The 25,924-nt window shown below is 38.3% G+C and overlaps 1 protein-coding gene across 1 annotated transcript in view; it reads left to right on the plus strand.

Moving 5' to 3' along the window:
• The window catches only part of LOC136358061 (FERM and PDZ domain-containing protein 4-like), a 248,106-nt gene that overhangs the window by 65,313 nt on the left and 156,869 nt on the right, over nt 1–25,924 (plus strand). The window lies entirely within an intron of this gene.

Raw genomic sequence — 25,924 nt, forward strand, 5'->3', positions numbered from 1 at the left:
TTATGTGGGTGTTTTAAGATTGAAATCATATCATGTAACAAGGGCTGCAGTTTTTGTTATTGCTTGTTGTTTTTACAGCTTATGTTTATAATAAGATTTTTAATAATCTTAAAGATGGAAAAAATATCTGTGTGTTGGATCTAGGTGTTAGATACCTGTGAAGGGAAAACCGGAGCAATATTATTCTTAGCTTGGGATTTTCAGTGACCCGGTGACATAGAGTATGAAAAGAACCAGATTAATATAAAAAGGGGAGCAATATGGGGAATATGCAAGGGGAGGAGACCTGAGAGGATACCTGGTGCAGTAGCATGGAAAACAGTTATAGGTGTCTACTGCTCAGGTTTTTGCTGCCTGTAGCCATGGGAGCTGGCAGAACAGCTGTTTGGCAGGCTGGGGGCATGGGGCTGGGTGGCAGCTCTGTACAGAAATAGAAAGGTGTAGTTGATGCTTTTCACTTTGGCAACATGCTCTGTGAAACTGCTCTCCAGCAGAAGTTCTAAAAGAGGATAAAATACGTCATGTGTCACTGGAAGTGGCAGAATGCTTTTAGCGTGAGCTGCAGAAATTGTTTTCTGAGGAAGAGAAACTTGCTGAGCTACCTGGGCCTTCTGCAGTCAGTTTATTTATTAGTGTGTGCTGTTACCATGTTAGCCCAGGCTGGTGTTGACTGAAATAGGCTGCCATAGGGTTATTGAGGGTGGAGAGGGAGCTCAGGACTCTAGTTCAACCTCTTTCTGAAAGCAGGTTTTGTACTGAATTTGAGATACTCTAGACTCTGCTCCAGTTTAGGTCTTTGAGAAACTTGTCCCAGTGCTTCAACACCCTTATAATGATTTTCTCTGTGTGTGTGTGTGTGTAGCTGTCATGATTGGTGCTATGGCACACCCATGATGTTGGCAGTAGCAGGCAGTCCACAGTGATAGCAGAAGAGCATATGCAACTCCAGTAGCTCTGGCTGTGTAGAAGTAGGGGGCAGTTGACACTGTAAATTGCAAGATCATTGCTGACACCATGTTACAGAGAAGTCTCACAAAATAAATGTCAATGTCTATACAACTCTGAATTAAAAAAAGTTTGTCTTTGTAAACACAGACTTCATGTGCATAAAGATTTTGAGGTATCAGTGCCCTAGAAAAATCTCCTAAAATCTGTATAAGTGATGTAGGTGCCAACACCTGGCTCAGCTCATGGGCTGTGATTTGCTGCTGCTTGGCAAGGAGCAGAGAGCCAGGGCACCTTCAGTGTTGTGAGTCGATTTGGGACAGAAACCTACATCTGGGAAAGTAATAACATCTGCTGTGTTTTGTTTCTCTAAATATAATTTCCAGAGGGAAAGAAAAAAATCATTTAAATATGCATCTCAAAGGCTTGTGTAGAGAATCACAGCTGGCCTAGTGCCTTCAGGAAAAAAGTGTATTGCTATTGGTTTCTGTACATTCATCTTGTAGCTGATTTCTTTTTTTAAAAAGAGGCCTTAGTATGCAACCAGTTGTGGAAGTACTGTTCAAATGTTGCTGTCATCAGTATATTTGCATATCATCTTTATTTATACTGTGGGATTGCTGACAACTTCAGTTTTTCTTTTGATAACTCCTTTGGGTTAACTAAGGCATGTTCTTCTAACAAAGCTTTTCTTCTGCTTGATTGAGCTTTCACCCTCATTCTTTTGGTCAGCTATAGATAGCACAGGGCACGCAGGGCAGGCAGAGAGAGAAGTCCCTGTTAGTGCTCTTTCCATTTCTTTTGCTGTTTCATTTTCTCTTTCAAAACAGTGCTGCCTTTTAACTTCTTTAGTTTTCATCTGAACGTTTCCAAAGTGGAGTAAGTTTCACAGCATTTTTTTTTTTTCCCCTTAATGATACATTTACCTTTTCTGGTCTGAGACAGCATGGATACAGCTCTTGATTTAGAGAACTCTTTATTCTCAATTTTTATTAACTCTCCTCAGCCTTTTTTTCTGACAAGCTAACGAGACTGTATGTTCTGGTGTGCCTGTTGTAAAATATATTTTTCAGTTGCTTCAGTCATTCTTGTCAAGTTCTTCTGAAGCGTTTCAATATTTGGGCACCCAAACTGGATATTATTCTCTGATACTGTCTTGGGGAAGCTGCCACAATAACAGATGTCATACAGATTATATGAAATTCTAAGTTTATGGATTCAAATTTAATTTTATTAGTGTTCCTGAATGTTTTCCTAGGAAATTTGTTTTGTTTGTTAGCTCTTAATGATCCCTAAGTCTTGTTCATATTTTTTTGGATTGAAATTTGTAATTAAATGCAGCCTTCCTAATTCTTATTATATAAATTTCTAGTAGATCTCTGGTTCCTTACTTGAGCCTTGTTGTTTATGGAAGTCAAATTACTGTCTTCAGTGAACTGTACCACTGATTTTCTTGGCTTAATTATCTGATTTTTCCTCATCAGATAATTCAAATTTTTCAAGTAATTCAGTGAAGATGATCAATATAGCATGTGATCAATATAGTCAGTCAAAGGTGTTGTGTTCATGATCACCGCTGGAGAACTATGAACCAAATTTCTAATCTTGCAAAAAATTACTTGAAATTGGCCTGATTAAAATTTCACCTTAAATCCATTCTGTTTTATTTATATTCTCCTTGGGAAGCTAAAACTCCTTAATACTAGGTACCTTATCTACTCATTTTGTTATATTAATACAATGTTTTCAAAGTTAAAAAAAGACACCTAAATGTAGAAAAGTACTGCTTTTTGATTTGTATTTTCTGTGTTGATGCTATGTGGGGCTTGCCTTTTTTTTCTGTGTTCTCTATATTCTTCACACATGTGTTTCTAACTCTGTTGCCTATTGTATTAGTGACTCGTTTTCCCAGTACTTTTCCATGTCCTTTCCCTAGGCAGAAAGGCAAAACAAATTCCAGAGCTGCCAGCCCCAGGGTTAGAAGGTCCCAGTGCTGTCTTGGTTCTTCCAGGCTACCGAGGTTGAGAACAGCTTTTTGAGATACATTTTCATGGATAAAGTACAGCCAGTGCTGAAGGGGGGGCTCCAGAGAAGGGGCTTGACCTGGGAGGAAATTACATCACCACTTGTCCTCCTCATTGGTGCTTTTTATCAATTATGTTAATTTCATAAAACCTATAAAAATGTACTCTCTCCTGGGGGAAGTAGGCTTTTGTAGATGTCTTTCCATAACTGCTTCTGAAAACCTTCAAATAAAGATCCACTCTTATATTACCTCCTTACTAAAATTATCTTAAGTTTCATTTCCAGGCTGAGCAAAAGGCAACAGTCTTACTATTATAGCTCCATCACTAATTAGTGAATCTGCATACAAGTGTTGATTTTTGTAGCAGCCACTTGCCCCACCAAGGTTGTAGCCTCTCTAGCAGTAGGTTTCTTTTTTGGCCTCATGAATACATTGTAACTTGAAATTTTGTAAGTAACAGAAGGCCATGTTGATGAAGAATCTGTTTATAGATGTCATGCTTGACTGAACACATAATCTTTAAATTTAGTAAAATCGGGTTTTTTTTAAGGATGAAGAAAACCTTTTATTTTCCATGTTCAACTCTAGTACAAGTATTTTTAAATATCTTTAGCATTTCTTTTTTTTAATGCTATAGTTGATAAATCAACTCTTCTTTTTTTTTTTTTTTTTTATTTGCTCTTTAAAAATAGCCTCCAGGGGTTTTAGAATATACATAATTTTTATTAAGTCCTCCTACTTTCACTATCCAGGGGTGCTGTAACGTTTAAGAATAATTATCAAACTGCCCTATTGTTTTGTGTATTTTTTGTTGTTTGCAATAACCATGATAGGCATTGAATTTCTAATTTGTAAGCAGTGTGAGTAATTAGTTTCAGACATATTAATTACTGGGGAAAAAACAGAGATAATGTGGCAGTTTCCTATGTCTTGTATACAGCTGATCCTTTGTAATTAGGCTCTCCCCAATGACTTCACATGAACCTTCTTTTGAAAATTTGTACTAAAAAATATGCAATTACAGTCCTAATTTTGTATTATGCAGCCCTTCGGTATAGGCTTTTATGGGAAAAAAAATTCTCCTGCTCAAGTCCTGTGTATGCCTTTAATGTTATCATCACTTTTTGTTAAGTATAACTGCATTCCATGTTGAGAGAATGCAGTTGGGTAGGGTTTTCCTTGCAGTAGCCTATATGCTTTGCCTTCCTCCTTTGGCTTACTCTATGAAATGCATCTCAAAGAGCATAAAATGTATGTCATAGTAATGCAGTCCGTTCAGGAGTGTTTTGAATTTGCTGTGTGACAGGTGGTGGAGCTGTGCAGTTAGAATCCAGAAAGATGGACACTGAGAGGTGGACTGGCTTTGCTTGTTCTTGGGTTTTAGCTAGGTTAAAACAAATGGTCCCAGGGAGGAATCAGATTTCAGAAATGGAAGACTTTGGAGTGATGCTTTGGTTAGCACATTGTCAGCTCTCCAGCTGGAGCTGGGGTCTGGCTTACTTGGTGAGGCATCACTTGCCTTTGAGTCTTGAGGGCATCTGCTGCCTCTTTCTCCCTATGGGTCAGTCAGCTGAAGAAAATGCATGTCTTCTTAAGAAAGCCTGAAGAATTCTGGATATGTTTTGTGGAGACAACTGATTCCATCCACCAGCATGTAGAAAATTAATCTTTTTTTAATGTAAATAGTATCACCTGTTATCTAGTTTACAGGAAAGGGAGTAGAATAAAAAATGTCTGTTGAATGTTCTTTAGGTTAACGTTTTCCTTTTGATGTCCTGACCTTTTGGCTTTAATTTCATTTTTCATTAATGATGTTTAGGGAGAATGTATTGAATGTACAGAATGGCTGAATTTGATTGCCATTCCTATGACGTTACCACATTAAAAATCCATTTTCATTCTCCTAATCATCAGGTATTGAATGTGTCTTTTGGGAATTTCAGTAGCAAATAAATACTTTCTGACTCCTCAGAGAGTAAATTTCTGTCTCCCTGAGTAGGTGTGAGTTTTATATTGAGTGTGTCACCTCTGAGCAGTGTGCATCATCATTGTAGCTTAGCCATTTATAGCACATGAAGTCAGCACGTATGTTACCTCTGTTCCACCGCAACTGAGACAGGAGATGGTTTGCTGAAGGTCACTCTGCAAGCTGTTGGGCAAGAGAGAAAACAGCCCACAGGTTTTCTGTTCAGCCACATTGTCTCATTTGGTGGAGAGCCATTTCATAGCAAGTGGCATGTAGGCTATTTGACAAGAGGTAAATAAACCTTCTCCTATATTGTTAGATTTTGGGTACTAAGGTGTCAGTTGTTAGTCATGATGAGTTCAGCTAAACCTGAATTTTTAACCAAGCAGTGTGAATCCAGCAAGACCAAGAAGCAGTAGAAAGTGTCCTTAAACATGAAATCCTAAAAATACTACCAAATCACTCAATATGCTGAATTAAAAGAGACCCACAATGATCATCGAGTCCAACTTCTGGCCCTCCACAGGTCCAAAAGCTTCTTGAACTGTGTCAGGTTTGGTGTGATCACTTTCCTGAGGAGCCTGTTCCAGTGTCAAACTGCCCTCTGGGTGAACAATCCTTTCCTGATATCCAACCTAAACCTCCCCTGATACAGCTTCAGGCCATTCCCTTGGGACAACGTCACTGGTCATCACAGAGCAGAGATCACTGTCTACCCCTCCTCTTCCCCTCACGGAGAAGATGTAACTGCAGCGAGGTGTCCCCTTAGTCTTCTCCTCTCCAGGCTGAGCAGACCAAGTGACCTCAGCCACTCCTCATATGGCTTCCCCCCAAGGCCCTTCACCATCCTCATGGCCCTCCTTTGGACACTCTAATAGTTAAATTTATTTCTTATACTGTGGTGACCCCAGCTCTGGAGGTGAGGCTGCCCCAGTGCAGAGCAGAGGGGACAATCCCCTCCCTTGCTCGGCTGCTGATGCTGGGTCTGATGCACCCCAGGACATGGGGGGCCCTCCTGGCTGCCAGGACACTGTTGACATATACAAGTTGCCATTGATGAGGACCCCAGGTCCCTTCCCTGGCACTGCTTTCCAACCTCTCATCCCTCACTCTGTCTGTGCAGAGTGCCATCCATGTGCAGAATCCAGCACTTATCTTTGTTAAACTACAAGCAGTTGGGGATTGCCCAGCCCTCTGATTTGTCCAGGCCTCTCTGCAGGGCCTCCTTGCCTTTAAGAGAGTCAACAACTCCTCCCAGTTATGTATAATATGGGAACGTGCTTAGTATCTCTTCCAGTCCTGCATCCATGTTGTGGTGATGTTGAAGAGCACAGGGCCAAGGATGGAGCCCTGCACAACACCACTAGTGACAGGTCACCAGTCTGATGTTACTCTATTAGCTATGACCTTTTATGCCCAATATATGAGCCAGCTGCTCAACCATCACATGATGTGTTTATCCAGCTGTGAACGGGACATTTTGTCCAGAAAGTTCTGGAGATAAGACAGTTTTGAAAGCTTTGCTGAAATCCAAAAAGATCACACCAGCTGACTTCCCTTGATCACCTAGGTGGGTTACCTTGTCATAAAAGGCAAACGAGTTTGACAAGGAGGACTTTCCCCTCAGGAAGCCATAGTGGCTGTGACCAATGACTGCATTATCTGCTTCCAGTCAGCTGGGACATCCCTGGATTCCCAAGGTGGCTCAAAAATCATCAAGAGAGGCTTTGTGATGACATCAACCATCTCTTAGAAGGTTCTTGGATGAGTCCCACCAGGCCCCATAGATTTGTAGGGATCCAGCTGGAGCACCAGATCGTGCACAATTTCAGGGCTGATTGGGATTTGATTATTGTTGCAGTCATGGTCCTCCAGCTCAGGGTACTGAGACCCCCTTGATCCATGATCCATGTTGAAGACAGAGGCAAAAAATTTCATAAACACCTCTGTCTTGTCTCTGTCCCTGTTTGTGATGTGACCATTCTCATCATGTAATGGGTCGATGTTATATAAATGCTTTGATACTGACATGATCTCAGTAATTACTGCTAAGATGATATTTTTTAGAAATCCTCCTCATTCAGATTGTCTGCATCCATCTTGGCATTAACTTGAAGCTATGATATATCTGGCTAGATTTAGTTGTGATCCTTTTGTACTCAATAATAGATCTGCAGCTTGATACAGAAAAACTTTTAATAAAAATTAAGAAATACAAATATATTCTTCTAGAATTGTTTTTTGAGGAATCTTTCAAGTAGGGGCAAGTGCAATCATGAGGGAATTATGCTGGTGACTGTTACAGCTTAATTTAAAGTGTGTTTTGAAGAATTGAATGGTGTGATTGACACTGCAGGTAATATACTGAGCTATAATTCACTTAGCTCTATTTAAATAATGATTTGTGCTGTTTAAAAGGAGATGCTCACTTCATTAATCTACATGGATTGACAGTGATGTCATGGGTGTGAATGTAAGTTATGTATCACATTTATTATTTAGAGCTTTGTCACTTTTATTGTGACAATGAAAATGAAGAAGAAGACTGAAGAGCCCAGGATAAAAAACATAATGAAGTCCTCAGAGACTGATTGTGCATGGTTGGGAAATGCTTTTCAACCAAACACTCCCTTGGCCATATAATATTTATTGCAACTTTTTTTCTCCTATCAAATTTCATTCTCTCTGAACTGTTGGGAAAAATTTGCCTGCTGTGATGATAATAAGGTCTCAGAATATTAACTGTGTCTTAAATGATTTATGAAGTTTTGGAGTAAACAAAACACTTTTTGTAAATATAGGTGGGAATGGATCTTTGTGATTTCAATAAAAAATATGAAGTCAGCATCAAAGACCCCAAACTAAGTGGAATGTCTTATTTGTGTTTACTGTATCTGGACTGTATTTGTGTTTACTGTAACATGAAGCTGATGTCACAGAAAAGTCACACTGTGTGACTGCAGTGTAACCTTCATGTCACTCTTCATGCCTCCTCTTATAGATGGAGACAGTGGGAAGAAACCTGGGATTCTTTGAGGATCTGTATTCAGCGTAGTTGGTCAGGGGGAAAAAAATAAGTACAGAAATCAGGCACTTTGGAAGGATGCCATGTAACTACGAAGTGTAAACACACAAACTGTAAGCAGAGCTTTATGTATGATATGAAAGCTATTAATTTTGTTCTGTTCAGCTTTGGTAAGATACTGTAGAAGAGATGTGGACCAATTTCCATCTGGAGAGAAACAAAAAAATCAAGCTGGAATCTGAGAAACATTGCCTTATAGTGGGGATCATATTAGGAGATTAGTGTTATTAACCCTTGAGAGGGGAGGAACTTAAATTCTCAACCATGTAAAAATGGTTGAGATAATATAAAAATTGCATGATGATTGTGTATTTATTGTTTCTTGTGAACACCCAATTCACTGTGGCTAGCCTGAAAAAAGTTATCAGCTGCTCTATATTTCAAAGATACTTGTTTACTGACAACTTTCCCTGCTGGAACACAGACAGGAAAGGGATTCTTTTCAGGGAAAAGTGACCTATTGCATGGAAATGGGCAGAGACTTTGAGCATCTGCCCTTGTTGAGGTCATGGGTCTACAGGAGAGGTTCCTTCCTGTGGTGCACATGTGCTGGCCTTTCAACCTCACCTGTCCTCTGTGCAGCCAGCAGCTCTCCCTGGCCAGTTGTTTGCTATGTGGGATTATGGACCAGGAGGGAAAATGGGATCTTTGGTTATTCGAAGTGGACAGCCGTACTTGCCCTGACAGGTCCTGGTTTTGAGCCCCAGCTCAGTGAGTTGCTGTGTGGAGTGCAGGCAGCTGTAGGGCTGGACCAATATTGTGGAGGTGGATAACTTGCATGGAGGTGTGCGAAAGAAGGTGGTACAAGATACAGGGTAACAGGATGGACAACTAAGGAAAGATCCTGATTTTCAAAAATGGAGAAAATTTGAGTATGTTCGAGGTAAGATAAATAAAGTCTTGATGTACTGGTTGGAAGTTACATAAAAGAGAAATTGAGAGAGGAAGTGACAAATGCAATACTTCTGATAGAAGGAGCAAAGAGGAAGGAACAGGGCTACCTAGACAAGCAGACTGGAATGTTATGACGGACCTGACAACTGGAAATTAGTGTTTGCTGGCTGTTGAGAGTGAGTAATTATGGAATTTGCTCCTACTGAAGTCAAATCAGGGCAGTTCAGGAGCTTGTGTACACATTCTCTCACAGAATTGTTTATATTTTATTTCATAGTTTCTCAGATTGGAGCAGGTAATTAGTCCTCTTGTTGGCAGGACTGTTAAAATGTATGTCCTCTACTTTGGTTTCTGCCTTAGTATTGTTTAGTCAGATTACCTGTAACTGCTCTCAATTCTCCTTTTGAATGCAGTGCTTTGAGATGGGTAAAATGGTTTGGGGAAGGGAAACTGCAAAAACAAGTCTTGTAATAGTAATTAATAATTAAGTATCTTTGTTTATCTGTTTTATCCCTTTAAGAGAAAAATATATCAGCATTCCTCAAACAACAAGTGCTGGAAGAGAAATATTTATTGAATGGATATCTTGTGAACAGAATTAAGAGCAAAGAAAAGTTTAGAAGACACTTGATGAATGATGTGGAAGTTACTTAGCAACTTTCAACATTGTTTTAGCATTGTTTTATAACTAATTAAAACTAATGTGTGTAGCTCATGGGCGAAAGACCTAGTAAAGATTTCAAACGGTTGACGTGTCCTCCTGTTGGAGGACATTTTTTAAAAACTACCTGTCAATTTTTGTGAGAAAAATATCATTCTCTACCCAGCCTTGGTTTCTGAAAATGAGTTATTTTACATCAAGGTCTCTGGAAAACTCAAGTTGGGTGAAGGGCTCCTTTTTGTAGTACTTGGTAGTCTTGGCTGTGTGATATTGCCAGAGCTGAGCAATTGCAGGGGGCCATTACAGCGGGAAGCACTGAGTGTCCTGGACTGTGGACAGGGCCTATGGGCCCTACTGAAATAGCTTTCTTGCTGGATGTAGAGGTGAGTTTGGTCACTTCAGTGTTTTGAAGTTCTTTCTGGTTTTGCTAGTTATGAGGTGAAATTGTCTTTTAATTTCAGTGGTAAGTATTAAGAGGTCTAGTATCTATTTTCTTCTGCAGGCTACAAATCCTCTTCTACCTTTTAAAATTACTAGTTGACCTGCTTTGCACAAGGCAGCCAGAGTCAAGTAAAAAGTGTCTTCTTGAGCTTAAAAAGTCCTTCTTAACACACATTTGATGTCCATTTAAAGAATAAGCTTACTCTTTCCTGAAGTGGTTTAGGTTTTGGTTCGTGTTTTTTTTTTTTTTTTTTTTTTTTTTTTTTTTTTTTAGTTTTTTTTGTCTGATTTGAGAGGAAAAAAAGGTCAACACAAAATACTGTCAACACAACAATACTGTCCAAGTCATCCTGGATTGTCCCTTTATCCCTGCTGCACTGACTAATTGCACTGTACAGGCTGCCTACCCCACAGAACAAGAAACACCTGAAGGGTACAGTTTCTGGGAATTCAGTAAGCAGTTGCTCTGTACAAAGAGGAGGCAAAGTGAAGGCAGTGTCCATGGTCTTTTGTATGCATTCCTTTCTGGTGATGTGTGACAAGTTTCCCATTCAGTTCAGAAGCTAGTTGCAGTGAAATAGTTTCATCCTGCTGTGGTGATAATATTGCTGTCCTTTCTCCTGGTTGGTCTTTCAACAGTTGCTCTGCAGTTCAGCTGACTTTTCTTACAGCTGAGTGATACATTAATTAAAAAGGACAGGCAATGTAAATTGCATATGAATAATAGTAGATAACTTACCTTAAATAAAAAAATTATCTGATCTTTTGGAAATGGGTGTTAAAAGAAATATATAACATTTTTTTTTCTTTCTTCCCCATTAAACCTGGAAAAAAAATCCATCTGTTCCCAGTATAAATTGTATTGTAATATCTGGAGAACATCTTCCTGGCCAGGTATGATTCCTTAAAAATGTCATATGTTCCTTTTTATGTCATATGTTCAGAGTACAGGAGCTCTGTATTTGTCTGTGAATGTTTTGAATGAATGACATTGTTTTCCTGGGATTTGTTGCCATTTGGGGTTGAAAGCATTCCATTCCATTTTCTTTTGAGTCTGTAAGATGTTTTGACTAACATTCCCATCCTGTGTCTTATTTTTCTGTAACTGGATTATGTATTGAAGTATACAGACAAGGTGTATAAAACTGAAAGAACCATCCTTAAATAATTACAAATTAATTCTACAGTCATAGAATCAGGATCATTTAGGTTGGAAAAGACCTTTATAATCAGTGAGTGGCATTAACCCAGCATTGCCAAGTCCACCATTAAACCATGTACCCAAGTGGCCTATCTACATGTGTTTTAAATACCCTCAGGGGTGGTTACTGAACCTTGCTGTTACAGTGCTTGCCAAACCTTTTGGGGAAGAAATTTTTCCTAATATCCAATCTAAACATCCCCTGGTGCAAGTTGAGGCTGTTTTTTCCTGTGGAATCCTGTGGGTTTTGCAGATGAAGTGACACTACTGTTAACTTGTTTTGAAAGGTTACTCCATCACATGGGAAATTCTGCATGTGCATGAGACAGTGTGTTGTGTGTGTTCTTTGATTTTCTCTCTCAGTCTCCAGTGGTTGCTGTCAGATATTAATGATAATTTTTTTCCCCAGTACAAATGCAGGACACTACTGTCTACTAACTTGTGTCTTGTAGTTTGCTTTTAAGGAAAAATGAAAAGTAACTTTATCTGAAATCCAGTCTCATTTTGCATCTCACTGTTTTTTCCCTGTCTAAAGACTGGGGAAGTAGTAGCACTCAGGGAAATAGAAACAACTCACTAATAAAGTGTGTAATTGGAAAAGTTCAAACTCATTTAAGAAAAATGATGGACCCAATAATAAAGAATTAAGTGGAGTGTGTTGACTGACAACTAGCATGCATCTGCTTCCAAATTTCAACTTAGTCTTGTAGCAGACAATGCTTAAAATTACTATAATAGCAGAAAATTGGATGAAGATAATGCTTCTGTCTTTGTTCATTTATATTCTGCTTTTGCAGCACTTTGGATATAGCCATCCTGTCCTTTTATACTCAGCCAATTTGTCTGTTATTGTTTGTGTGAGTTTGTTTTTTTCTTCTTGTGGAAAAGCAGAACATAATGTTTTCAGAAGAGAGAGGGAATATATATTTTTTTAAACCACCATTAGTCATCAGGGGAATTAAGATATTTGGTACCTTGAAGTTTTTTTTAATTGCTACCTTTCAAAGCTGAAAGGTTTACCAGACAGACCATGATGGTCCATAGCATCTCTTTGCTGGAATTCAGAACAAGTGAAAAGTAAAATGTGACAATTTAGAAGTCAGTTCTGTGGAGCTACGAAATATTACACAGCTGAAATCCCTTTTGACTTTCTCATACAGACAAGTTCATGTATGTGGAAAAGCTGCAGGACAGAAGTCTGTAGGTGGCATGAACTGAATCGGTCTCATCAGCCGAGTGGTTTGAATGACCTGACTTGGATTTTATCTTTATAAACAGCCATTTTCATGAGCAGAGGGGATTGAAACCTGTCTAAGTATTGAATGGACTTTGTTAAAATACATATTTACAGTAATAAGTGTTGCTATTTTTCATATACTAGGAAAGAAAGAGATATCTTCTAAGTGATGAAACAGTAAGTTAGTGTTAGAAATTATGAAATTAATAAGGCCTCTTTTTGGATATTCTGATCATCTTCAATATATGAGATACATATGCTGGTTTGATTAATTTTTATAGATTCAACATCTATATTCTTTGTCTAATTTTGAGTGTGTTTACACCCTTTTAATCTGCACTCACTTGTTTGTGTGAAAAGAACAATTGCAGAATCACAGAATGGTGGGCCTTGGAAGGGACATCTGTAGACACCTAGTCCAACCTCTCTGCAATGGCAGGTGCACTTCCAGCAGGTTGTGCAGGACAGTGTCCAGGCAGGTTTTGAGAATCTCAAGAGACTCAACAGCCTATCTGGGCAGCCTAATTGCTTAGTACTTCCATCTGCTATAAGACTTTCCTAGGCTGTCAGCAGTGCACATACGCCAGGGAGTGTTGAAATATTAAACTGCTGGAACAGATTTGGCAGAAATCAAAGGCTTTTTTTCTGGTAAGATTATTTTTTTAGCTTCAGATTAAATAAAATAGGCCAGAATATAACTAGAAAAGTTTGGGAACAGTCTCTTAAATATGTGTAAATCTTTAGCGTAATAGATATATGGTTTTCTAGTAATGTAAGTTGTTATGATGGTACATATTTTTCCTGAAATTTTAATTGCATATTCATCAAGGAACTGATTTGATGAAGCACTTAAGAATAAGCTTAATTATAAACTCACAAATAGTCACACTGTCAGTTTTATTTTAAGATTGTGAATTTGTTGTGCTCAGTAGCTTTGTTGATTTTAGAGGCATGGGACACACTTTGCTATTGTAATTAGCTGTTTTTTCTCATGTGGAAAAAGGTTTGTGGAAATTAATCTTTTTTGGGGGACTAATTTTGTGTGGTTCTACTATTATACCTTTTTTTTTTTGTAACAGTACTGTCATTGAGGAGGTGAGGAGTGCAGGGGAGATGGGCCATGCTTCTGAGCAAATACGACATTTTAAAAAGCTGAATATGCTGATTTGATACCTCACTTTTAGCATGAGAGACAATTTAGGAAGATTGGGTAAACAATTCTGTTGTGGGGTAGATTTTCAATTGCAAACAAAAATCTCAGTCCGTCTTTTGGTGTGGTTTTGTGCTGCTTTTTTTTTTTTTTTTTTTTTTTTTTTTATGAGTTCATGTCAGCAGTCCCCTTAAATGAATCTTTTTCAGAGCACGAGGCAATATTTCCAGTGTTTCACAGGAACGGGCAGTAGAACCAGATAGTCTAAGGCCAGTTCATATCTCTGCTATTTTTAGCAAAATATGTTTGGTAAAGTGACTATGTCTTCAGGTTGAAAAAGGATTTTAGTTCTGAATTAATCTTTGCTACAGAGAGACTTGGGTTTTTGATCATCCTAAGGAACCTCTTTAGAAGTAGGAAAGCTTTGAATTTTGACAGGTGACTGACAGACAGTGAAGAAGAGGCACAATGAAGCTTATGTTCCAGAGAAATCTAGTCATCTGAAAGGTCAGTTGAATTGAGGGTGGGAATAAACATTTTCCTGCTAATGCATTTTTAAAACATAAGCGATGTCAGCAAATAGTTCTGGAGAAATGTATTATAGATGTCTTGAGGTGACTCATGAGTCATTATCTGATGGCTCTTTCGAAGATAAAAAGGCAAGAAAAAGAAAGAATGCCACTTGCCATGTTCTAAAATTCAGAAGATTAGATGATGCCAGGGAAATGGCATAAACACTGATTGAAAAAAGAATTTTTTTGGATCTCTTTCCTTTAGATAACTGGAAATGCTGTTTCAGAAGTTTGGGCACATTTATTGTCAGGAAAGTCATTGAGATGATGAGTTTACAGATGCTGCTTGGCAGCATAATAGAGAGTGAACAGCAGCACCTAGACTGGACAGTTTGAGATGGAAAGTTTCATGTGGCATCCAGGATAAGTGATTCTTATCTCCCTGCTTACTTTGTGTGAATTTCTTAGGAGTCCAGGTAATCCAGCACGTCATGTACTCGCATGAAGATTTTATGTCACTTTCATACTAAACTGATTATAGCATACACTTATAATAAAGTAAATGTTCTGTGATCAGGAGTTTCAATTGTAAAACTTTGACAGGAAATATTGTGAGAGTACTATAAACCTAGCCCACTATGAAGTCTTCCTGAGTAGTATGAGAGCAAATATTGACTGGTTTTCCATTTGGAGCACTCTGATTCAAGAGATTAAGCAAGTTGGCCAGTGTAATCGCCTTGTAACAGATGAAATTAAATGAGGAAAGAAAGGAATGGATCTCAAATTCCTTGTTGATGTCTAAATCAAAACAGGATTTCTTCTGCAGATAACAGTTTATAGCCTGTATCCCTTCTGTATTGCCCCCATTGATATATTTTGGTTATGTTATTCAAGCTATCTGTTATACTGTCAGCTGAAGAAATAAACTTTCTGTCTCTTATCTGTGCTCTCAAATTTGGCATCGGTCTGTTGGGGCATTTATGCTCAAGTAACTTTGATTATTGTGCAGCTTCTTGTTTTGGCTATTTTTAAAGCCCAATACCATGTTCGTTTTGCAGGCTTCATGACTACCCATCTTTACACAAAAGGGACTGTTTCTTTGTGATGCTGTCACTGATCCCTGACAGATTGTGTATGTGTTTGTGTCCAAGTTTAGCTGAGTAAAAACCTGGCCTACTTTCTAAAGATTTTTTTTCAGATTTTAATAAATGTGCCAAATTTGCAAGGAGAGACGATTGTTCAGGATGTCAAATTTGCATGCCAATACTTTGAGTGCATTTGTAGATCATTAGGGCTTCTTAGCAGTGCTGGATTGTCTGGGTGGCTTTGGTGACCTGCTTCAATGTCACCTGCTGCTTTGGCAGAGTCAGTTCCATAAGGGAACTATAAAGACATTCCACATAACTCTTTGTACTTTTGAAATTGAAAAAAATTGGTTTTTTACCATAGAATTATTATGATTGGGGAAGACCTCCATGATCATCATTTGACCAAATACCACCATGCCCACTAAACCATATCACAAGGTGCCACACCTGCTTATTTTTCAAACACTTCAAGAGAGAGACTCTTAACACTTCCCTAGGGGCCTTTTCCAATGCTTAACCACTTTTTCAGTGGTTTAGCTTCATCATAATCACGATTTCTTTTTGTTCATATGTTTTTTCAATTTATTTTTTAAAAATGTTTGTTCTGCTCCAAAAGCCTAAAGCAATATTTATTTGCCTTTAAGCAGTCAGGAAGCACTTTTGCTCCAGATCAGATGCCTAAGAGGCTAGAAATGAGTCGTAGGCCAGATCCCTAGTTCATGTAAGTTTGAATGAAGTAAATTGAATGGTAATTGATTAGACTAATTCTATACTCTGTGCAGATTTTAACTATAGGACATCCAAAAAGTCTGTTTATTCCAGGTAATTTCCAACATGGGGAGATGAATGAAATCTTTCGAACTTCTCAAGGATTCATCTAGTATTAAAAGCTCTCTAGCTTCTCCTGTGATGGATAGTGTTATCTGAAATACCTTTTCCTGTAATGACTAATTGCACATTAAAATACTAACTCTTCAGTCCTGCTCTTTTAGGGAAATAGGACAGTCCTGCTTTTTGTCCTTAAATAGTGCTTCTTAAAAAGTTCTTCACAAGTTTTTAGAAGAATTTCAGAATTCTCAGGTACAGCCCATTCTATCTTTTTTGCTAAAAAGAAAGATGTTTTCATCTTTGTCATGTGTATCTAATGCACCTTGAAAGGTAGGTGGGATCTACCCAGAAACAGCATACAGCTTTTATAAACTTTGCTTGCTTTATGGATTTGATATTGATTGTTAATATCATACTCAACTGCACTGTAGCTTCTTTTTTTCACTATTTTACTCTATTAATCCTTAATTTAGGATTTTCCCTGTGTAATTGTTTATTTTTTTGTTTGATTTCAAGACTTTTATCAGGTATATGAGTTGAATTGTGTCAAGTCAGTTATTAAAATAAAACAGTGCCACATCAAGATAAGTAACCTACTTGAAATTTGATAGAAATATGTATGATGATAAAAATTTGACCTCAGCTCATTTTAGAGTGTAGATGGACAGATTGTATTCGCAATGTTATGTGTCTGTACTTGTCAGCATGTAAAATATGCTAGAGGGGATAGGTGGCTGTGTCCTTAGTTTATGGTTGCCATCTGGTACCTATTCTCCTTTGTTGTTTCTCCCTACAGCTTCATCCTGTGCCCTTCAGCATCATAACAGCAGATCCAGCTCTTTGGGACATGCTATACTGCTACAATACAAATTCTCAATATTATTCTCAATATTTGGCCTCAATATTATTTTGTATTCAATTAGAGAAATTAGTGCCCTAACATTCTCACTTGACAGTCTATAGACTATTTCAGTGGGCAAGGGAAGGGCTGCAGATGTCATTTATCTGGACTTCTGTAAAGCCTTTGGCACAGTCCCTAACAACATTTTTCTCTCAAAGTTGGAGAGAAATGGATTTGATGAGTGGACTGTTAGGTGGATAAGTTGTTGGACACTTGCATCCAGAGGGCTGTGGTCAGTGGCTCAGAGTTTCTTTGGACATCAGGGACAAGTGACGCCCTCAGAGGTCCTTAACGGGACCAGTGTCATTTAATACCTTCATTAGTGACAAAGACAAGAGAATTGATACACCTTTGGAAAATTGGAGATGATACCAGGCTGAGTGGTGTGTTTTGTGCTCCTGAAGGATGGGATCCATCCAGAGGGACCTGGATAATAGGCTTGAGGAATGGCTGCATGGAAATCCTTTAAACCTTAATAAGACCAAGTGCAAGGTGCTGCACCTGGGCTGGGGCAACCCCCCGTATCAATGTGGGCTGGGAGGGGAACAGATGGAGAGCAGCCCTGCTGAGGACTTGGGGGTGCTGGTGGGTGAGAGCCTGGACAGGAGCCAGCCATGTGCACTTGCAGTCCAGAAAGCCAGACATGTCGTGTGCTACATCAAAAGCAGCATGACCAGGGTTTGTTCAGCTTGTAAAAGGGAGGGCATGGGGGTGGCCTAGTTTCAGCCTTCTAGGACCTGAGGGGAGCCTGCAAGAAAGCTGGGAGGGATTGTTTTCAATAGCATGTAGTGACAAGACAAGGGGGAATGGCTTCATATTGAAAGAGAATAGGTTTAGACTAGATACTAGGAGGAAGTTCTTTGCTGTGATGGCAGTGATGCACTGGAACAGGTTGTCCAGAAAATTGTGGATGCCCCATTCCTGGTAGTGTTGAAGGCCAGGTTGGATGAAGCTCTGAGGAACCTGCTCCAGTTGAAGGTTTCCCTTCCCATAGCAGGACGATGGAACTAGATGATCTTCAAGTTCCCTTCCAACCTAACCCATTCTATGATTCTTTACTCAGGTATAAGAACTAGTGCATGTTAGAAGTTGTTTTCTTATGCTTTTTAGATCTTGTATGTAACATTATCCAGATCTGTATCTTAGTATATCTTCTGGTTCTATTGCGGTATGTCCCAAAAAGATTAAATGTACCAATGAAGTCCACCTGAAAGGTTTTTGGCTCAGGATTTGTCTGAAGGTTGGAGTAGGAGATGGGAAGTTTTCGTGTTTGTCATTGCTGTACTGACTGAGTGTACTGAGTAGGTAGGAGGGGATTGACCTTCAAAGAGTGTGAGCTCTTGGAACAGTGTCTGAGAGATGTGCAGAAGATACTGATTGATATGGAGCACAATGCACCAGGCTGGTGCTTGACTGGGAGTTGTCTGAACAAGTGCTGCTTCAACAGAAAATGTGTTGTGCAACACACAATGTCAGCCTACTTTAACAAAGAAAACGTGTTTCTATAGTCTGACTGTATAAATAATAAGAGTACGTATACATATGTTTATAAAGATTCCTAAAAAATATGCCTCATTTACTAATGATTCAGAAAGCATAATTTCAAATAAAAAAAAAAAAAAAGGTAGTTGACAGACCATTGCATCTGGTTTTGGTTTGCTTTACCTTGAAGCGTGAGTAATCGCTTTTTAAGAGGAGGTTTGGTAGTAGGTTTTTTGTTTGTTTTGTGTTCTTTTGTTTTGGGCTGTTTTTTGTTCTTGTTTGGGGTTTTTTTTTTAAGAAAGATTGGAACCCTAGTGTGCAAATAGTGACTTTTCACTAATTTGCCACGTTTCTCATAGTTCTGATCTTACTGTTATGTTCCTATTTTGTGGAAGTGGTCATATCTCTGATTTTGATCGGCAGGTCAGCTGATAAAAACAAGTTGTCATAAATATCCACATTGCCAAGTCATCTTTTTCTTCCTCATTTTTACCATTAGCAGATGGCTTTCTGTTATTCTTGGCATATGTAGTGTTCACTTTTGGGTAATACCTGATGTTTGGTGCCTTTGTTAATAACAGGACTTTTTATGTGTTTTTCTTACTATGATTCATGTGAGTTTTAAATTTGGAATTCATTTATTAGGTTGCTATTTTCGAGCAGCCCAAAACTCTGACTTTTTTGCAGCTTGTTATTTCTTTCAGGAGGAAGAAATGAGAAGGCTCTAGTGTACTGTTGACTTGAACTCTTTACAAAAATTCAGCTTTGAAGCAATAACTCCCTTGAATAGACTGCCTACTTAGCAGTATAGGATAGGCCTATCCTTTAATGCTATTAAATTTCTTGAAGCATTGCTTAGTTTAGAAACTAGAACACAAACTGTAGTCCCCTTCTCAAAACTCAAAGTGATGATAACTCTTATTTTTGTTGCGAGCCCAGAAGTGTGCAGCTGCTTTAATTGTAAATGTTAAAAAACCACTTGCTGAAATTGTCCTGGAAACCATATAGCCTTTTGAAAACACTGTCCTGGCAGGCTGTGTGCAGATTTGTGCAAGATTTCGCAAGCAATCACAGGCTATACAGAAATCAACTTGAGCTGGGAAACTTGGTCCTACACAGGAAGTCCTTTGTATGACAGAACTCAGTGTCTTGCAGTTCCAGAAAGAAGGTATTGTGCTCTTATTCCATTCGATGCAAATTCTCAGTTGAAACCTTTTTTTTTTTTTTTTTTTTTTTTTCTCTCGAGTATTCTTAGACTGAGATACATCTCAGTTGTAATTTGAGGTGGACACAATGGCTTATTATCACTTAACCTATATTAGCAGTTTTGAAGCATCGTATTAAACCATGTCTGGAAGTGCCACTGAATGAGTATGTACTGAATGAAAATTCATAGTAAAATATAACCTCTCACTTTGCCTGAACTAATGGTGAGACTGACTTTACGCAGCTTGAAATTGTTGGAATGATGCTGTCACTTCATTCCCTGTTTAAAAACTTGTTTTTATTTTTTTCCTCTATCTGATACATGCAACACTACTGTAATCATTTTGCAGCATCTCTGAGAGTTGTAAGGAAAAGTCAAATGCTGCACGCATTAATCCTGAGAAGTCTTTAGTCTCAGGTTCAGGTAATTACAATTTCTGTCTTGTCATAGAATGGATTATTCATTCTTATATATGACCATTGCCAGTCTTCCTAATTAGTACTGATCTGTTCTAGGGTGCAGTGACTTCTTAGCTTAGAGAGCAGACTAAAGTTCTTCTGAGCAGGCAAATGATAAACTGTGTTTGGGGAAGAAAAGGCATTGTCTGTGTCATTAAAAAAAACCCCACCATTTTTATGAAATTCCATTCTGTTTTTTTATATGTGCCAGTTACTGAGATTAAGATCTCTATTGCTTATACATTTGCCTGGATATGGTGCTTTTAATTTTTTTTCTGAAGGTATTGGATTAAAATTCAACATTTGTGAAAACAATTTCAGTGTTTTAGGATTGTTTTGGTTTTTTTTTTTTCATTGCAGTCAGTTCTGGTGGCCAACAATGACTTGAGTAGAATGCTCTTAAGGTGTTTACCAGGTTTCTCTGGGTATAGTGCTGTTTTTCTTACAACTAGAAGTCTCAGGAGTTAGAGTTACAGTGGTGCACTTCAGTCTGAGAGCCAGGCAGAGAGAAAGATGCTTCAGAAAGAAAATTTGCTTTGTACCCAGAAATGCACAGGGGGGTTTTTGATCCCAGAATCTGTGACGAAGAAACATCTGGTAATGATGACAATGGAATATAACCTCTTGGGGAAAAAATCTGCAGGCATTACAGTGTGTGTCTGTCTACTGACTTCTGGGAAAAACATGTCAGAGTAGTTGGATTTTTTGTTATTTGAGGTAATTCTAAAATATTTATTATAGGTGCTTCCTGAATACATATGAATTCTAAACATCACTTTATTTCCTAGTGAAGCTCTTTCTATAGTCCTCAACAGTGGAAATGAAAGACTACTTTCTGCTGTATTTCAGACATACAAGGTTTTCTTCTCTCAAGCAATTTTTCATTAAATTGCACTTAATCAATATTCACTAATGTGTTGGATATCTCTAAATTACTTTTTAGCTATAATAAAAAAAATAATGTGGGCTCTTGCTCAGGAACAGATTTCTTTTTGAATGACCCAAAGCTGGAGCAGTGATTACAGAAAATTAAAGAATAGAGTGGGAAAAATGAGTCTTAAGTTTTTCTGCACTAAACCTGGAGAAATCCCCCAAAGCAAGAATTTAAAGCTCAAAGTTTAATAGTTTTGGCAGCCTGCAAATAAAAATGCTACACTTGGTGTAATTTCACTGGAAAAAGGAGAAATGGTGCTGGTTCTGGGTCTTTTCAGGGATCTTCTGAACATCAATTCATTTTTCTTCTCCAAATATTAAGCTGTAAAAGCACTGCAAATGGTAAAATCTTTCAGTAGACTTCAGAACACAAAGGTGAGCAATTGTATATGCTGAATAAAACCTTTTTTTTTAAAATTTATCTGTAGGAGATGGAGATATTGGTTTTTCCTTATTCATCTTGGAGCAGACAATAGAATATTGCAGCTATTGGGAAATGCTGTGTAACAAAGCTTATGATTACGTACTGTCTGCGATACTTTTCAGTAATGTGGAAAGAATTGCTGACCTTCACGATGCATTACATTAGTACCATGATGCCTGAGTCCTCTTCTCCCAAAACCTTCAAATACTCCAGTGGGTGTTAAGTAAAATGCTCTGTGGAAGTGAAGAAGTCATTACTACTTCTGGCAGTATCGTGGCTTCCTTTTAAAGCTTCTTAAAATGCCTAAAATTAAAAAAAACATCAGAAAGTGGTACAAGCACAGCTATTGTATGTAGAAAAAGAGGAAGTAGAATGGATGTGAGAAAAGGTGCACTGCATATGAAATGCCTCAGTAATGGATCATTTTGGGATGTATGACAAAGGAAGGTACCGAAGTATATAATGGCATAGATCATAAAAGGAAGCAAAGGAGGTAGTTTACAGAAGGTGACACAAAGTCAGTCAGCTCATCTGTGGAGAATATCAACTCAAGAAGTAATTTCCAGGTCACTGGTAGCCATACTTGCCTGAACAGCTATAGGTAGCTTCAAAGACAAAACTGTATGCAGTGGCTGACAGCTGAGACAGAGGTTCTTGTGATGGCACATGTGGTGGCTGCCTGTGTAGGAGAAGGATTTACTTTGGGGGATAATACAGCTTTTTGGAATTTCTTACATTACTAAGTCTCAGAAGGTTGGTAAAGGCCAAGGAAAGTGTGCAAAGGGATGAATATCACTCTGCTTCTCTCCTTCCTCTTCTTTTTTGCTTGGTTTTTATTTTCACCCTTTCAGGGGGAATGCAAGCCAAAGATTTGACTTTCTTTGACAAAATCATTGGTAGAAAATATTTACACTATTTGAAGATTCATGGAAGAAAACAGTTTGATCAAGAACAAATTACACTAAAACATGTCAGTCTATCACTGTGTTTCAGAAGAAAATTTTTATTCAGTAGATGTTTTCCTCTCTTAAATCCCAGTATGACTCTTGCTATCACGTCATAAACATGGGTTAGGAAACCTGGGTTAGGTGACATAAAGCAGAGCGCAGCTAGAAGACTTCCCTTTAATTGTCACCCAGTTACTTGTGAATTTTTAAGATTTTCAGAATTCTGATAGGTCTGTTGTTGCCCTGCATTTCTGTGAGCGAGCTGAGTGATGGAGTACATGTACTCTTGTTACACTTCCAGGTGACATTTCCTCCTTAAGAACATGTTAGACAATTGTCAGAATGATATAGACAGAGCTGATCATGTCTTGAGGAAATAGATACATGTGGGAACTTTTTCCATTTCCATCTCATTTCACCATTGCTGCCTGGCACCTGCCAGCTCTCTGTCTGGCAGCTTAGGAGGGAGAGAAGGGATTTACTTATTTATTTTTATTTATATATTTTTTTAATATGCCAAGATTTCCAGGGAATAGGAAACATCTGTTTCCTATAGTTTTGCTTTTAAGCAGATGGTAGCATTGTTACACTAGTCTGAGTCCCTTGTAACTTCACTATTAGTGACTTAGTTTGGTCCTTCTCTTCCCTCCAAAGTACAGCTTTGCTTTTGAAAGGCCTCCTCTCCAGCCTGTACATTCTAATGCTGAAGACAGTTGCAAGAGTTTTATATAAGCTGAGGTAGCATTGCTTTGCTCTGCTAGAGCACTGTGTTTTATATACATGCACCATAAAAGATACATGGTTGTGGTCTGGCTAGAGGGTAATAGAGAAATATAATTGAACAATGTAGTTTTCATTGTCATTTGAGCATGTTAAGACTAGCATAGGCCTATTTTCTAGCACCACTTGAAGAAGAAACACAGTATTTCAACTGTGAGTCTGTCCCCTCCAGCGGAATCAATTCTGGCTTTTCAAAAGGTCATAAAAATCCCCACTAAGCTCACAGACATTATCTTTTGAGATGCCTGAAAAGTGATCTGTACATCTTTCTTCCATTCTACAGGTATTTTGGTTATCATTGCCTGAGAAGAACAGTTTGTTAAGATGGGTTTGGTCTACAAGGTGTCATTTCTTAACTAACCATTTATCTCAAAATACACGCAAGCATACAACTGTTACTCTCCATAAGGTGCATGGCTGAGCTTTACTGATTCCATTGGCTCATTTCAGCCTGGATCACAAAGAAGAAGATGACCTTTCTCCAGTTTCCCACCAGTTTGGAACACTTCTTCCAAATGTGCTGTCCCGGTCCAAGCCACATGTGGGCTTATATCTTTATTTACTGTTACATTGAAAGTGCAGAAACAATTCAAGTTATTTTACATATTTTTTTCTGAATGATGGTGAAGTATTGACATCAAATAAAAATGCCAAATAACTTGAAATACTAGAGAAAGGTTACTTATTCCTAAGCACAACTCTGTGTTCTTTTCCCATCTGAGACTTCACTGAAAGGCTCCAAGGTATAAATAGGTATAAATAAATGTTATACTCAGGCTAACAACAATCATCTTAGCATCCCAGTATATCTCATCTTCTCTAAACTGCATCTTATGAAAGAAGCATAGCATGAGAAATCTTGTATTTCTTCTGAGAAAAGTAGTACAAATGATTTTTTTCCACTATGCCATTGCTTTATATATATATATATATATATATATATATATATATATATATATATATATATATTATATACATTATATATATGCCAGAATATCTCTGTTAGTTTTCTCACTTATAAGTGAGAAAATGAAGAAAAACAATGGAAAAACAGGTTTCAGCATTACTCAGCAGAAGTTCAATGATTGATACTATGATGAAGGTTTTTTTAAAAAAAGGTTGTAATTTACTGCTAGTAGTAAATAATTATAGTTGTGTTACAGCTGTCAGCATAAATGAGCAAAATAAACCTGGCAGTTAAGAATCTGTTTTTGCTGTTTGTTCTGGAACTTGTTCACCATAATTTAATAATTCAATGTTGGTCTTACATGTAGGATCTGAATTAATGAAGGCTCATTCTACTGTATTTCTTAATCAAAAGCTGACAGAAGGTGTGCTTATTTCTCTGTCCTCCTCAATAGTACTTTTTAAGTATCGTGAAATACAGCTGAACATGGAAGACACAGTGCAAATTCCCATTGTAACTAAAATGAAAAATTACCCAGCTATATGCTTAGCTAAAAGTGCCGCTACTTTAATTAGTCGTCTTCTAAGATACAGAATGGCTCTTCTAGCTGGGTCTGTCTCACACAGCCAGGAGAGCCATCAGTGACCTGACAGGGAGCAGGAGTTGGGACCTGCTGTCTCCCAAGAGACCCTTCAAGCCTGGAGGGGCCGTGTGGTTTCAGAGAGCCCAGCTGCCTCCTGTGCCCAGCTTCTCGTGCTCAGACACAGCTTCTGAGGGCTGCACTGGGGCTGCCTACGGTGTGGGGACATGTGGTGCCCCTGGTGTGACACCTGTGCTCCCTCTTGGCTGTGCTGAGCAGAGCTAAAAGAGGCAGAGGATGAAAGAGGAGTGGGAAACAGCGAAAGGAACTTTGGGGGTGCAGAGCTCCCAAAAGAGAGGAGGTGGCTCTAGATGAGAAGAAACTGAAGGATAATTTGGTAACAAAAGAAGGTAGGAAATGAATACAGGCTGTAGGGATTTCTTGAAGGGTAACCATCGAACTTCTTCCAGGTTCTTTGAAAGGTGGACTATGAGTCAGTGGCAGATTTTCTTTATCCAACCATTAAATAATGTAAAGGTTTGAAAGCTGCTTTAGCCTTTCCCCTCCTCTTTCAAGTGCCAGTTTCACAAATGATCTTAGCTCTGGTTCTTGGTGACAAATAATTGGTTTGGTCTGTCACATAATGCTGTAGAAGTGAGAAAAACCAGTACAAATACCATGTAACATAAAAATATTCCAGTACCTTTGTTCCTGTTCCTTTTTCTTTGTACTTTGGAGAGCAGTGGAACATGTTGGGGTGGAAGAATTATCTTCTGGAGGAAAACATCTGAAAAATGACTTGGCATTTGCACACCTCATTTTTGTATTTTTATTTCCAAAAACCATATTAACATTTATGTGTATTTGTAGAAAAAAACCCTAAGTAATAATTATTTACAGAAAAATTTAGTGCAGGTGTCAAAGGTCTTCTCTAAAACAGGCAGTCCATGGCCACATACTTCTGAGGGACTTGGGATTTCCATTTGAGCCTGATGAAGATGGCAAATTTTTACAAGAGATTGAGGCAAGATGTATTGTTCTTCTAAAAAAAAGAAGAAGAGATCTTCCTGATTGCTAGAGCCTCTCCAAAAAAATGACGTAATTTTATTAAAAATAAAAAAAAACCCCAAAATTAGTTGCAGTATCCATGGCGACCATAAATGTGGTCAGTGCAAGGCCAGTTCCTATTAAGATGGTATTTTGTGGGCTTAGGTTTAGGTTGAAGTTTAGGTTGCTTATGAACTTTGTGCCAGAGCAAAGGTATGTATGAA

This window comes from Sylvia atricapilla, chromosome 2 (assembly GCF_009819655.1).
Source record: "Sylvia atricapilla isolate bSylAtr1 chromosome 2, bSylAtr1.pri, whole genome shotgun sequence".
Lineage (NCBI taxonomy): Eukaryota > Metazoa > Chordata > Aves > Passeriformes > Sylviidae > Sylvia > Sylvia atricapilla.